This window comes from Agelaius tricolor, unplaced genomic scaffold (genome assembly GCF_023055355.1).
Source record: "Agelaius tricolor isolate 1412-34295 unplaced genomic scaffold, bAgeTri1.0.p SCAF_9, whole genome shotgun sequence".
Classification (NCBI taxonomy): Eukaryota; Metazoa; Chordata; class Aves; order Passeriformes; family Icteridae; genus Agelaius; species Agelaius tricolor.
This window is the reverse complement of record NW_027269269.1, coordinates 15618807-15632786: the sequence shown is the minus strand read 5'-3', so window position 1 is coordinate 15632786 and position 13980 is coordinate 15618807. Positions and strand designations below refer to the sequence as shown.

The window sequence follows — 13980 nt, the reverse complement described above, 5'->3', positions numbered from 1 at the left end:
GAAATTATCACAATCAGAATGATTTAGAATCAGATGGGATCTGCCTCTAGAAGCAGAATGTGACTGTAATAAAGATGGGAATACTAAGAACCAGATTCTGAACTGCTTTTGACTGTTTTAAATATGGTACTTATTTGCATATGGGGAGGGAGATAGAGCTCTAATTCTCTGTATCTTCTGATCAGTTGTACTCAGTGCAGCACACATATGCTAAGGTATAAATCAGTGCATTGTTCAGTGTCCAGCCCAGTTTTGTTCTGGTCATTGTGTCACTCAGCTATTCATGAGACATGGCTAAAATCAGAGTAAATAGGGACCTTTCCTCAATGAATAACTTTTGTTTTTTATAAATTGACTCAGTAGGCTGTAATGTACCACCAAGTTTCTAGATTTAAACTATGAGATGAAATTAATGACTTTTCTGGATTGAAGCTTAATTGGGTCTGAATTGTTGCCTTTTAAATGCTATGATATATTTACGTTTTACAGATGGATTGACAGCTTTTGTGAGCACAAAAATGTAATGAAAATAATTGCCACATTGGCAGTGCTGGCTGGCTGGTGAGTGTGGTGGGCATTTCTCTTACAGGTCAATTCAATTAAAATACCACAGTCCCAGAAAAAAAACCCGTGTACTATTTCTTCATCTTTTTGCTGTGTTTGAGCCCACTGGTTTATGCTGAGCCCTCTAGGTCACTAAGAAGCAAGATTATTTCTCTAGCCCTTTTGTGATGACTGGAACTGGCTGTTAGTGTCCTACTATCAAAATTCTTGCATGTATCCTGATATGCACCAGTCCCAAAGTGCTCCAGACTTGTAGGTTTATTTTTTTTTTTACAGTTTTCCAGATGTTTGACAGTCAAAGCCAAAAGACTTGAACATTGCAAATGAGATTTATAAAATAATACTTTAGGCTATACCAGCAGCCTGTTCCTTCCCTCACTGGATGAGTACCCTAATCAGTCATCCAAATCCTATACTGCCATTCCTTACTTCCATGCTGGACCCACACTGAGAGCAGAGCTCTGCCATGAAGCTTTTCAAGGGTTGCATGGGAGTGAATGCTGTTCATGAATTGGCTGCAGAGATGGAACAGGTGGTCCTGGTGTGCACCAAGTTGACCATGAACCTGCCCTTGCAGCAGAAGAGGCCAAGAGTCCCCTAGGCTGCACGGTGCTGAGCCAGGAGATTGAGGGAGGTGATACTTCCCCTCTGCTTAGCACTGGTTCCTTTCCACCCACACTCTTCCCTGATTCTGTGCACATGAAACCATGCACACTTTCCTTGGGTGGCTGACAGAAGCAAACAGAAAAGCATAGCAGCTCAACTGGAGCCATTTTGTTTGATTGGTAACTAGAGAGGCTACCAGAAAACGTATTTTTGACTGCCTTTGAACTACTTGTTGATGTCAGTAGATATTGCCGAATGGTTTTCAATCTAGAAAAGGTTCTGGAGGTGGCTCGGTTCATCTCACAGGGAGTGGTTAAAAAATGCAGACAGTAACACATCCCATAGGTTGATTACCTGTCCATGTAGACACAGAGAAAACAAAGATGTGTGGAAGTGAGGAAGAGTACAGTTGGTCACTTCAATTTGGAGGTGAAGTTCAAAGTAAGTGTCATGAAATTTGTTGATGTTACATGTTTTACCTAAAGAAGTATAGTAGATCCCAGATGTTGTGTTGTAGCATTAACAAAAAGATCTATAATGATGAATCAATAATTACTGGGGTTTTATTTAGTTCTTTTTTTACATCAAAACCAAAATGTATCTTGCAGTATTTATTTGCCTGTGTTTTGATACTCAGAGAAAGGAAGAACATGAAACAACTTTCATCAACAACATTTTAGCAAAGTGATTATGGTAGGATTCAGATTCTGGAAGGTGTGTATTTGAGAACGGAGGAATCAATGTCAAGTGTTTTCGGCTTTAGTTTAGATGTGACAAGGACCATCAAGTCTTGGTTTTATTTATTTATTTAGTTAGTTTTAGGATTTATATTTGTAGTCTGAGAGCTCTGGTATTCATCACATTTAAGTTAGAGTTGCAGGCAATTCCATCCTTAATGAATTGTTATCAGCCAAAATGAACCTACATCGGGTTCAGGGAATAAATACCTGATTGCTGGGCTATTGCTATCATTACTAACTGAGCTAAAATCAGCTAAGATGAGCTTAGGCCAGACATCCTGCACTCACTGTCAGGCTTTTCTTACAAATGGTAAGATTTTCTTTTTGGCTGTTCTGTATCTACTTCTCTTTGAAGACAGGCATCCCAGCACAGAGGTTCTCATCACTGTTGGCTGGGATTGTCTGGTTTTGATGGTCAGCTTGGTCAGGATACTGGACCAAGATACTCTGAGGAGTGGAAAGGCTTGGGTTTAGGTCAAGATCTGTTGATCTTGTGAATCTGTTGAGTCACTTCAGAGTAAGCTCAAGACTGTCTGTTAAGAGTCCATGGACATCATACCTTGGGTGAGTGTCCCAGTACATGGGCTGCTCTGGAAAGTGACATCCTACTTCCAGTAGTTTTGTAAATATAGCTTTTATTTTGCTTTCCTTTTTTGAACAGGTAAATCAAATACAATCTGAGTCATGGTGTGTATTTTGTGTTAGCTGAAGCAGAAGACAGCCTATTTCAATAAGGGCAAAATATTAACTTCTAATATTGATTTAGTATGAACCTCTGTTTTAATTGGGCGTGTAGAGTACTTTTGGATGGCAAACATGTATATATATATATATATATCTTGGCAAAACACTGCTGATGGATCTTTACAAAAGATTTCTGTCCAAAGAAAAGTGAATCTTAAATGTCTTAGAAGAGAAAAATAATGAAGATAACTGAAGGTCATAGAAGACATTCAATAGAGAAATTATTTGCATGGCTTTATGATTGGTAGATGATTGGTGTTTGAATTTTGCTGCCAAAATTCCGGCTGTAACGTAAATTATTTTATGCCTGTAAAAGTTTAGTGAATTATTTTGCTGTGATGAGATAAAAATCTCTGAGTATTTTCTTAAATTACCCGGGTTAGTTTCAAATTGGAGCACAAAGTTTGTAACTCACAAGAATGCATGTGTGTCCTCAAATATCACAGATCACACGGGAGCAGCACTGAGGAACACATTCAGAGCAGGGAGCTTGGTGTGGAGCTCCTGACGGAGCAGCAGGTTGAGCTCTGGCGGTGGGGCCCCAGCCAAGAAACTGTGAACAGCTGAGCCTTCACATAACAAAGTGCCCCTGTGGCCCATCCAGGTGACTGGAAACAGCAGGAGCCAATGACTCCAGATTTTCTGGCATTTAGACTGTGAAGGGGTAAAAGCCCAGGGATTTGTTTGTTTGGGGTCCTTCCTCAAAGCCACTAGCTCAGGCTGTTATTTTGTTGTTTATTGTACCAAGATTGACTTGCTTAAGGATCTGGATACCTGAGGCACTGCCATGGGAAACCTGGGAACTGGTAAGGAAACTTGTGTGGGTGTAGGGGTGTGTTGCTGCAAAGGTTTCAGCTCAGGTTGAACAAGTGTTTCTCACTGAGTCACTCTTGTATGGTTGGACAGGGAAGTTTCCTTAGGAAAAGGAAAACAGGTCCTCTGGCAACTGTGTTTGTGCTTTTGATTCCCTGATGCCTTAAATTTGTGAGCCGTGGTCATGACTGGGCGGAGCATAGCTGTAGTGGAGCTGGAGACCACATGCTGTAGGGCAATCCTGGAGCTGAGATTTGTGGCCCCAGACTGGGCTGAAATGGGGTCTGGGGGTGAGGGTAGCATGTGGGGAGGTAGACAGGGTTACAGTGCTCTCAGGGCCTCACACTCCTGCTGGTTTTATATTGTTGGTTATAGGTGCATTGTCCCACAAACAACTCTGCAAATAATAAAGGCTTTAGAAAACTTGCAATTAAACCCTCAACTCCATCAAACAAATACTTTGCCTACAAACTTCAAACACCTAATCCCATTATAATCTACTAACAGCTGCCAAAAGTTGTTGATAGCAAATGTATTATTTCTTCTCTGAAAGAGAACGGGCCATTAGTATTTAATGTAATTTGGCACTCTCTTTTGCCATGTTGGACGTCCTAGGATAATGAGTATGAGGCTGATTTATTTTGGATTTCTTATTTTTTTTATAATTTCTTTAGTTTTCTCACATTCTGTTTGTTGGCAGATACATAGTGTGAATTTTCCAGACTGAAATAGTTGGTCTTCACCTGCCAAGGTCTGCAGTTAGTATTATTATTTTTAGAACAGTTGGGAGGAAACAATCAGGTAAACAAGACTGAGCTGACTCTAGTTAGTTTTGGAAATTTGAAACAATCGTCTCTTCTACCAAGCATTTACATTCATTTTCTCATGTGATTTATACTTGCTGGGTGTTTAAAGCAGAGACACCAAAGACTGACTGACCAGTCAAATATCAAAAGATGTGCTACGGGACACTTGTAGAGCAAAGGAAGCATTTGTGGTTTTAATAGGCTGGGAAACTTGTTCTGGATCATATTCATGGTATTTTTTTTCCTCCAACATCTGATCACATTTTCATTTCTGCAGCTTGTGTTAATTGGCCCTTGCCTTTTGCTCTGAAGTTTGGCTTCTCTGTAACCATCCATTTAAGATGGTCAGCTGAATTTGCCCCTTAGCACCTTTTCTGACTCGAACGACATCACATGCTCCAGTCCACTGACCCTCTTCACTTGACTCCAGTATGTTCATCTCTCTTTTTCTGCCCAAGAGACACAGTACTTTAGAAATGTTTTCATAATATTCAGCAAAGTGAAGAGTTACTTTCCTTGATGTCCTTCCTATACTCCTACTGCAGACCACTATATGGTTTACCTTATTTGCTGTAAGGACACACTGCTGATTCCTGTTCAACTTGTCCATCAGGCCCTCAGCTTCTTCTCTGCAAGCCTGCCTCCAGCCAGTCAGTCCCCAAACCAGTTCTGTTGCATGGGAGTATTCCTTCCAAGGTGCCAGACTTCACATTTCCTTCCTTGAAATTCATGAAGATTTTTCAAGTGTACTTCTCCAATTAGTTAAGATTCCTATGAATGACAGAGATGTTGATCAGTAGATCAACAGCTCCCTCCAGTTTTGAAGTGTGAACTTTTAGTTTTGATTTGTTCTGTAACCATCCCACAGACTGAAATTAGGAAGCCCATCTTTTAGTTCCCCAGATCCTCCTCTTATCCTTCTTGAAGATGGATACAATATTTGTATTTTTCAGTTATCAAGACTTCTCCTGACATCACAGCCTTTCAACAGCAAGAGGGGTTTCACTACAGTGTTGGCAAGTTTTATAAGCACTTTGGAATGCCTCCCATCCAGTTCCATGGATTTTTGTGCATCCAGTTTACCTAAGGGGTCTCTAGCTTCATATTATTGTATTGTGGGTAGCACTTCCAGCCATGGACTCTACTGGTCATTGTAGGGTCTAGGGAGGCTGGAGAGCAGGCCTTGCCTATAAACATGGAGAAAGCAAATTCACTTCACAACAAAGGCCTTTCCATGTCTTTGTCACTATATCCCCACATTTCTCTTCGCCTTCCTTGTGTTGCTGGTGTACCTATGGAAAGCTTTGTATTTACTCTTCATGTCCAGCTCCAGTTTTGACTTCAGTAGCTCTCTTTCTAGAGAATAGCTTTTACTGTAAGTAGCACTGTATGCTAAGTTTCATTACTCCAAAGTATTTTCTGAGAAGCACTAAAGAAGTAACAGTTCTTATTTCTTACTAAATTTTCATTGAACTCTTCCTCTAAAACTTTCTGTATTGCCTTTACAAGTCACTTCATTCGTTAGCTGAAAGTGATCTGGAGCACAGTTGTTGATAAATGCTCCTTTTTTTTCCTGTTGTAATTTTTTGCAATCATTATATCTATTTAAGAACATATTTAGAAACAGTTATTTTGGCATAAAAGCAATTCACTAATCAGTCATTAGTCATAAGGGAACAAAATTATATCTGATTGAAATAGTAGATGAACATGTCATCATGAACTAGTTAAAAATATACTTTCACATTTGAGTGAAATTTTATTTTTAACAAGGCTCATGCACTGTGTTTGGTGGTACTGGGACAAAAATTTAGGAAATGCGCTGTCCATTCTTCCAGAGGTATCTTCCAACGGCAATGTTTATTTCTCCTGGTACCATCCAATCCATGTTTATTTATTTTCATCTCCTGAGCTATATTTATGTATATATTATAGGAGAATTATAACCATAGCTTCCAACAAGGCTGACAATTTAAGTTTTGTTTTAGCTACAGTGACCAAGTTCTGTGAATTAACAATGCACTTCAGAGGAGCATTTCTTTTTTACTAGAGTAATTGCTTATAATATTTTTCCATTTCGTTCTTTGAGACAACTAACATTGTTCTGTTTATGGAATTCAAGTAACATGTACATATAAATGATTTATGTGCATAAAATGAAATCCTTTGTATAAATGAAGATATTGGTGCATCATACTTTTAAGAAACAGTACAGAGAAGAAAAGCCAGGGAGTATTGCTGTAATATACTTGGGAATGATGTGATCTAATTTTAGTGAGATCAAACTGGACCCAGAGTCTAACACATATGAAAAGGGGGTAAATATTGCATAGCATAGTATGGTATCAATGCTATATCCTTAACTAATTAGTAAAGAGATTGAGTTTTAAGGTGTTACATGTGATGTTAAAATAACCCAAATTGTATAAAGATTCTCTTAAACTAATCCTGATGTACTCCAGGACATTGATGAAATTAATACAGTTTGTCAAGAATGGTCTTGCAATAAGCCTGCAAGTGTGTGGACTGTTTTTTATCAACTTTTATTATCAATATTCCAGGAATTATTCATTTTGTTTGTTTTTGTTTTGTTCTTTTCATAGTGTTCTGGTCAGTAATCTGTCACTAACAGCTTGCTATCACACAAAGCTGCAAAGATCTAATCCTCTTTAGACTGGATAAAGTTGGAAGAAAAAAAGAGGAATGTTTATGGGCTGGAGCTGACCTATGAGAGACTAGTTAATAGACTGAATAAACAGACTAACAAACCCTAGGAACCTTTCATTTGAAAGTAATGATTACTGTGAGAGATAAAGAATGACCTGAAGTAAAATTAGAGAGTAAAAATAAATGGATGAAAACAAGGAGGTGGAAGTTGAAAGTAAGTCAGGCGGATGATTCTCAGAGAAAGAGCTATTTGACCGAAGAGCAGCTTTGTTTAGCTAAATGTTGGAATTTGTTTTAATAAATGATGCAAAGCGAAACAAAGCCTTGCAATACGCATTTTCAGTACTTGACTACTCAACTGTTCTCTGATTTGCCCTTACATCTCCTTTAGTAATGCTGACTGTAGTTCTATGAAACCAACATTGTCTTCTACCCTATATCCTTATATCTTATAACCTTGTTTCTAAACTGGAGAGATGTGGGTTTGACAGATGAACCACTCACTGAATGAGGAGTTGATTGTCAGGTGACACTCAAGGAGTTGTGGTCAGTGGCTTAATGTCCAAGTGGAGGGCAGTGATGAGAGCTGTCCTTAGGGGTCAGTCTTTAGCACTATCCTTGTTGGGGACATGGCCAGAGGATTCAAGTGCACTCTCAGCAAATTTACTGATGACTCCAAGCTGTGTGGCGTGGTAGTCATGCTGGAGGCAAGGGCTGCCAAAAGGACCTTGACAAGATTGAGAGGTGGGTCTGTAAATGCTTAAAGTTCACCAAGGCCAAGTGAAAGGTCCTGCACATGGGTAGTGACAATCCCAAGTATCAATACAGGCTGGGAGGAGAACTGGGACTGAGAGCAGTCCTGGTGAGAAATATTTGGGGATGATGGTGAATGAGAAGTTCAACGTGTCCCAGCAATGTGGACTCACAGCCCAGAAAGCCACCATGTCCTGGGCTGCATCCAAAGCAGCGTGGGCAGTAGGGCAAGGGAGGGCATTGTCTCTCCCCCCACTCTGATCTAGTTAGATCCCACTTGGAGCGGTGTCCCCAACACAAGAAAGCATGGACATGTTGGAACAAAACCAGAGGACAGCTGCTGAGTTAGAGGGCTGGAGCAGCTCTGCTATGAATGCAGGCTGTGAGAGTTAGTGCTGTTCATAGAGAAAGAGAAGGCTTCAGGGAGACCTTACAGTAGCTTTCCAGGACCTAAAAGGGTGAAAGAAGGATGGGCAGGGACTTTCCAAAGGGCATGTAGTGACAGAGCAAGTGGGAATGAAAGAGGGTGGATTTAGATTAGATACAGTGAAGAAATTGTTTACTGCGGGGAGCTGGGACAGGTTGCCCAGAGAATTTGTGGATGCTGTGTGATGGGAGTGTTAAAAGCCAGGTTGGATGGGGCTTTGAGCAAAGTCTAGTGGAAGGTGTCTCTGCCTATGGCAAAGGACTTGAAACTAGGTGATTTTTAAGGTTCCTTTCAATTTTAATAATTCGATAATTCTGTGATTCTGTAAGTTGTCAAGACTTCAATTTCAGGTTGCTCATTTCTTCTGGCCTTTTTTCTTCCAATCATGTTTGTCATCCCAAATAAGAAAAGCAAAGCATCTGAGTTTTCTACCAAAAAGGAGAAAGAGGTCAGATTTATTTGAATTATCTAAATGTAATTTGCCACTTGACAATAAATAGTAACTTTTTCTTTCAGAAGCTAATGTGCTTTCTTTGTGGTCCTGTTATGTAGAACAGATTGTTTTCCTCATACAGAAAGTAGTTCCAGGAGGATTCATGTGTTTTGTAACTAAGGGTTCCTTTCCTGGATTTTTATGTTAAAAAGAAAACATCCTCACAATTAGATGTTCTCTTCCTAAAACTAAATAGCTATGAATAGCAGGCCATGTTTACATCCATTTATACAGAGAAACTGCTTTTTATCTTAGCCATTAGCTTGCTTTTCTTTATTTGTGCAGTGACCTACTGTACAACACAGACTCTAGAATTCTACCTTGTCCATCTTGCATTAAGCTCAAAAACCTCTTTAAAGCAGAGAGCAATGGGTCCAGCCTTTGAGGTCACTTGGTGTAGATAAAATGTAATGTTATTGAGGCTCCAAATAATGCTAACAGCTTGGTTTTACTCTTCCAAGTAATGAAGACAGTTTACATCAGCTGTGTACATGGGTAAAGCTATTTTCATTATAGAGCCATCAGGGATTCATCTTGCTTCCAAATCACCCTTTCTTTTTTCAGGGATTGTCCCTGTCATTTAAATACACAGTACATTGACCTGAATGGAATTCCTTTACAAAAACATGCTAGCACATTTCTGTTTGGGAAATATTTTTAGACAATATTTGCAACTGAAATGAAATCTCAAGAGTGGCCATGTATGGACTGTAGAGAAACAAGACTGACTTTTGCTTTTAATATTAAAGAATATTAATAATTAAATATTAAAGAAATTAATAATTTCTTTTACTATTGAATCAGTTATGTTTCATCAAATTGTCTTGCTTTTGTTCTGAAGTTCACGTTAGTCTGTTAAGTCTTTTCTTTCCAAAGGCTGAAGAGGGAGCTTAGTAACTTGAATTCTTGGTAGCATATGCTCTGAACCTTGTCCTTTTTTTGGCTGTGATGTGTGCTCACATCTTTCTGCCTTCCATTCTTCTGCAGTGGAAGCTTATAACTGGCCCATAACAAGACAGTGACAGAACTGTGACAAACTCTTCAAAGATATATTAAGAACATAACACAAATAACTTCATAGGGAAGAAACAATTTGTCATTGTTTGCTCATAAATTAAAATTCTTTAAAAATAAATCTAATAGGAAGTAATCAGTTAGAGTATATTATCATAGGCACTACACCTAAAAAAGATTGTCTGAGCCTGCTAACTGGCAGTTTTATTTTCTACATGGAATAAAAGTTCTACCTTGGTTATATTGTCCTCGTCCTTTATACAGTTCACACTGTGCATGTATCTGTATGCAGTGTAACTGTAATAAGGTTCCTGATTAACTCTTTCTATGGATATATGCTGGGTATTCATGGTATCCTTTTCTGCTTACATTGCTGTCTGAATGGAGACCTGGCATGGTTGAATTTCTTTTTCTAAATCAAAAACCACCTGTTGTAAATAGGTGCATCCCCCGCCCCCTTGCTATTGTGGCAATACGAGGAGGAGAAAAGGCCTTGGCTCTGTGTAAGCCCTGCTCAGCAATAACAAAAATGTCTCTAAATTATCAACCCTGTGTTCAGCACAAATCCAAAACACAGCCCCATACCAGCCACTGTGAAGAAAATTACATCTACTCCAGCTGAATCCAGCACAACAACTCTACCTGAAAATAGCAGGTCCAGTAAGGGAAGTTCCTGTATTGGCATGGAAATGCGCTTGTATTTCACGCCACTGAAATTTTATGACTCTTTGGTTCACTTGGATCTGAAATTGGTAAACCTGCTGCACTGTTCTCCACCAGCTTTGACATGATTGACTGTGACTTAATATTCCCAGCTGAGGGTTGTTTTCTTCTCTTGATATAGTTTCCTTCCAAATGCTTGTCATTTTTCTTTTTCATTGGATCTTGATTTCTAAATGATTGTCCTTATGTTAACCCTAGGACATTCAGCTAACACTGAAAATTGATATGTTTGTGTTTGTAGCTCCTTAAGCTTTTCTAGCCTCTGATAAAAATGAAAAGAACATGCCCTTGATCATGCACAGATACATTGTGCAGGCAGCTGTGTCTCAGTGCTGTGCTGGTATTTTTCTGCAAAACTTCTAAAACTGAGAGTCATCCTGTTGTGTAAAGGATATGGGGATCATACTTTTTTTTTTTAAAGTAAGCATAATATTACTCTTTAAAATCACTAATAGATTTCGAATGACATTTCCTTAATGGTGAATTTTTATAATAGTTGTCTTTTATTATATTTTTCTTCCTCTGCTGTTTTATTTTTGGTGTTGTACTCCTGCATGTTTCTTGCCTTGAATACCAAGAAGAAGAGAGGAGTAGACAGACCTGAAACAGAAGCTGAGTTGTTTTATTTCAGCTGTGTCTTTCCCCACCTCTTACATTCTGGTTTTCTAGAATGAAGCATTGTTCTTTTTGTGTTTTTGGTTTTTTTTTCATTTTGCATATGAACAGTTATAGAAATCAAATTATTTTTCCAAGATTTCCTGGGTGCGCTATGATAACAATGACTTATGCCAGATAAATTGGCTCCTGGCCTGATCTTGGACTAATCATAACCATTCCTTCTAGCCCGTGTCACCACTGAGAATATTATTTCTATACAAGATTGCATCTCAGTGACCAAACAAAAAACTTGCAAAGAGATTGCTTTTGACTTATTTCAGTAGTTTTGCTATTGTGTTAGTAATTGTTCATATTAATTTTTCCTTCAAGAAAAGTATTTATAGAAATTTAGGATCTCTAATACATTGGTTCAGTCCACGTTTATTACTCTTCTTTTATTCTGTGTTTTTTTATGGTTGCATAACAATGCAAACTTGGTTGGAGGGAAAAATCTGTTACTACATCTAAATCATCTTTGCCCATGATTCTAGCTTCCCTTTCAGAAGTCTATTAATAATTTTTGTTTCCCATATGCACTTTTTCTTTTCCATATGCACATTTTTGCCTGAAGCAAACTATTCTCAGCATTTATTTTTGGTGTCTGTCCAACATTGCTGTAATCCAGTTACAGTTATTTGTGCTGGTACAATATCAGCTAAATCTATTTGCTCCATTTTGTCATGCCTCCTTAATATTTGAAAAAGAAAATTAGTGAGATTTTTCCACAACAGTACTGGGTCAAACACAGTTCACATCCTGTCTTGTACAATATTCGGTTTTGTGTTGTGCACCAGTTACTACCAAGTTATGGTGACAGTTGGGCATGTGGAATTGAGCCACATGTTAATCCACATTCATCCAGAGGTGCGTGCCATCCTCTCTAGTACAATGGTTCAATTACAGTGGATGAAATTGCATTATCTTTTGAATCCATCTTACCATGCTGTCTGGCAATTAGTTGCACATATGCATCCCATATTCAAGTGTTTCTGTCTCACACAGGCAGTGACAACCTTTAAAATAATTTGTGTTGTCAGTAAAATAATTTATTTGTAGGAATTTTTTTCTTCACTAATTTTTGAAGTGTGAAATACCCTTAACCTACCCAACACTTCAGGCCATGTTCAGTGGTGTCAAATTCCTTTGGAAAAAAGCCCTTTTTCACATTCTGATAAGAGGCTATTTCAAATATACTGTTTTAACATGAATGTTACAGTCAAAAGGATGCCATTATAGTTCTTCATTGTTCTGGATGGGGTGCATTAAGGTTGCTGAAAGTTCATCTACTGCTTTAAAATATAGGGCAAGGGAGGTTTGTGATAGACATTTCAGTGCTCTGGTACAGTTGACTTTACCCAAAATTTTGTGTGTAGGTGGTCTACAGACTAAGTCTGGTCATGCGATGTGTAGATTCTTACACTCACCAATCCGATCATAGGCAATACTTGCCCTGATTTTTACATATATTGTATATTATTTTGAGTAGCTTTTTAAAATTTTTTTGGGTTTTTTTTTTACTTGTGTAATTATCCAGATTCCTCCAATTAGCTTTGAAATAGCTATTAATGCTTCTTTTTTTCCTTTTTTTTTAGATTTTTACTGGCATTTGAGAAATCTGGAATAGCATTGGCATAGTCTGGGGTGAACTAGGTAGCTTGCTATGTGACCAAAAGGCTGATGGTTTTAAGATGATGGACACTGACACTGCTAATAGAGGTCTACAATGATGGAAACAAAAACTGAATTTGGCTTTATTAGCGTTTTGTTTTCTATATATATATGGTATATAAATAAGTATGTTACAGTTTTATAAATATGATTTATAGCTTCACATCATGTCAATATATATATATTTCTATTGAGGTATTCCTGTTGGAAGTGGTGCAGTAATGACTTATCTTCTGGTAGATAAGTTTTTAGGTGCTCAGTGTTGAATTTCCCTTGAGCACTAGAGGAAAGCAGCTTTCTGGACAGCTTACACACCTTCACTTCTTATGCTTGAGTAAAACTGCAAAAGATGGATTCAGGCTTATGTAACTTTACATTTACTTTACATGTAGCAATGTTTTTCTTGTAGACTCCCTTAGCTCAGGTTTTTAAGTGCTGGCTTCCACATCTATGCTTGCAGTTCAGAAGTGCATTAATATTTCTTTTTCAAACATGAAGTGACCTGAATTCTGTGCCAAGCTCTGCGAGTTCTTGCAGTTGGGTTTTTGTTATGTGAGAGTATATGGTGCACAATTTTGGCTGTTCAGTGGAGTTCAGAATAAACCTTGCATTATCACATCAGTTTAGTATAACTGGGACAGCTAAAACTGATGTGAGTTTCACATGCAGCAATTTGAACTGCAGTGTTGTCAAAATATTTTCTCCACTGTTAAAGCATTGCCATAATTTTTTTTTCTTTATTCAAGAATTACTGCCAAAGTTTATTGTTATGCATTTTAGCAATGTCTAAGTTTTGAGGAATTTTAGGTTAGCTGTGTAGGAGGAATTAAATAACTGAATCAAGTTTTTTTGCATCAACACATTTGTAAATTCATTTCTCTCACTTGAAAGCATATTTGCAGATAGTCATAGTTGTCTTTGTCTTTGAATTCTTTAAAAGTAAATTTTTTTAGACTTTCTAATAGTAAAACTATATATATTGCTAATTCTTTTTAATTTCTGTGTGTTGAACACCACAGAAATCCTAGTTAAACACCAACAGACCCAAAAGTATTGTTATGCATTCCTGTATTTGTTTTTAGAAATTAATTTGTTATTTTCTATGGTTAAATGTACCTGAAATATGCCTATGTTTAAAGAAAATCTAAAAAAATTATACACATATACGAGTCCATGATCCAATGAGTGTCTTACAGGCCTAAGAACTGAGGTACCTGAGCTTGGAGAGCACCCCTAAAAATCTCAAGGTGCTTGGAATATTCAGACCAGATTTATTCACTTTACACTTCCGTCACTTCTATAAGA

At 37.9% G+C, this 13980-nt stretch overlaps 1 protein-coding gene across 25 annotated transcripts in view; it reads left to right on the top strand.

Moving 5' to 3' along the window:
* Positions 1-13980, top strand: part of DLG2 (discs large MAGUK scaffold protein 2) — a 982781-nt gene that overhangs the window by 551240 nt on the left and 417561 nt on the right. The window lies entirely within an intron of this gene.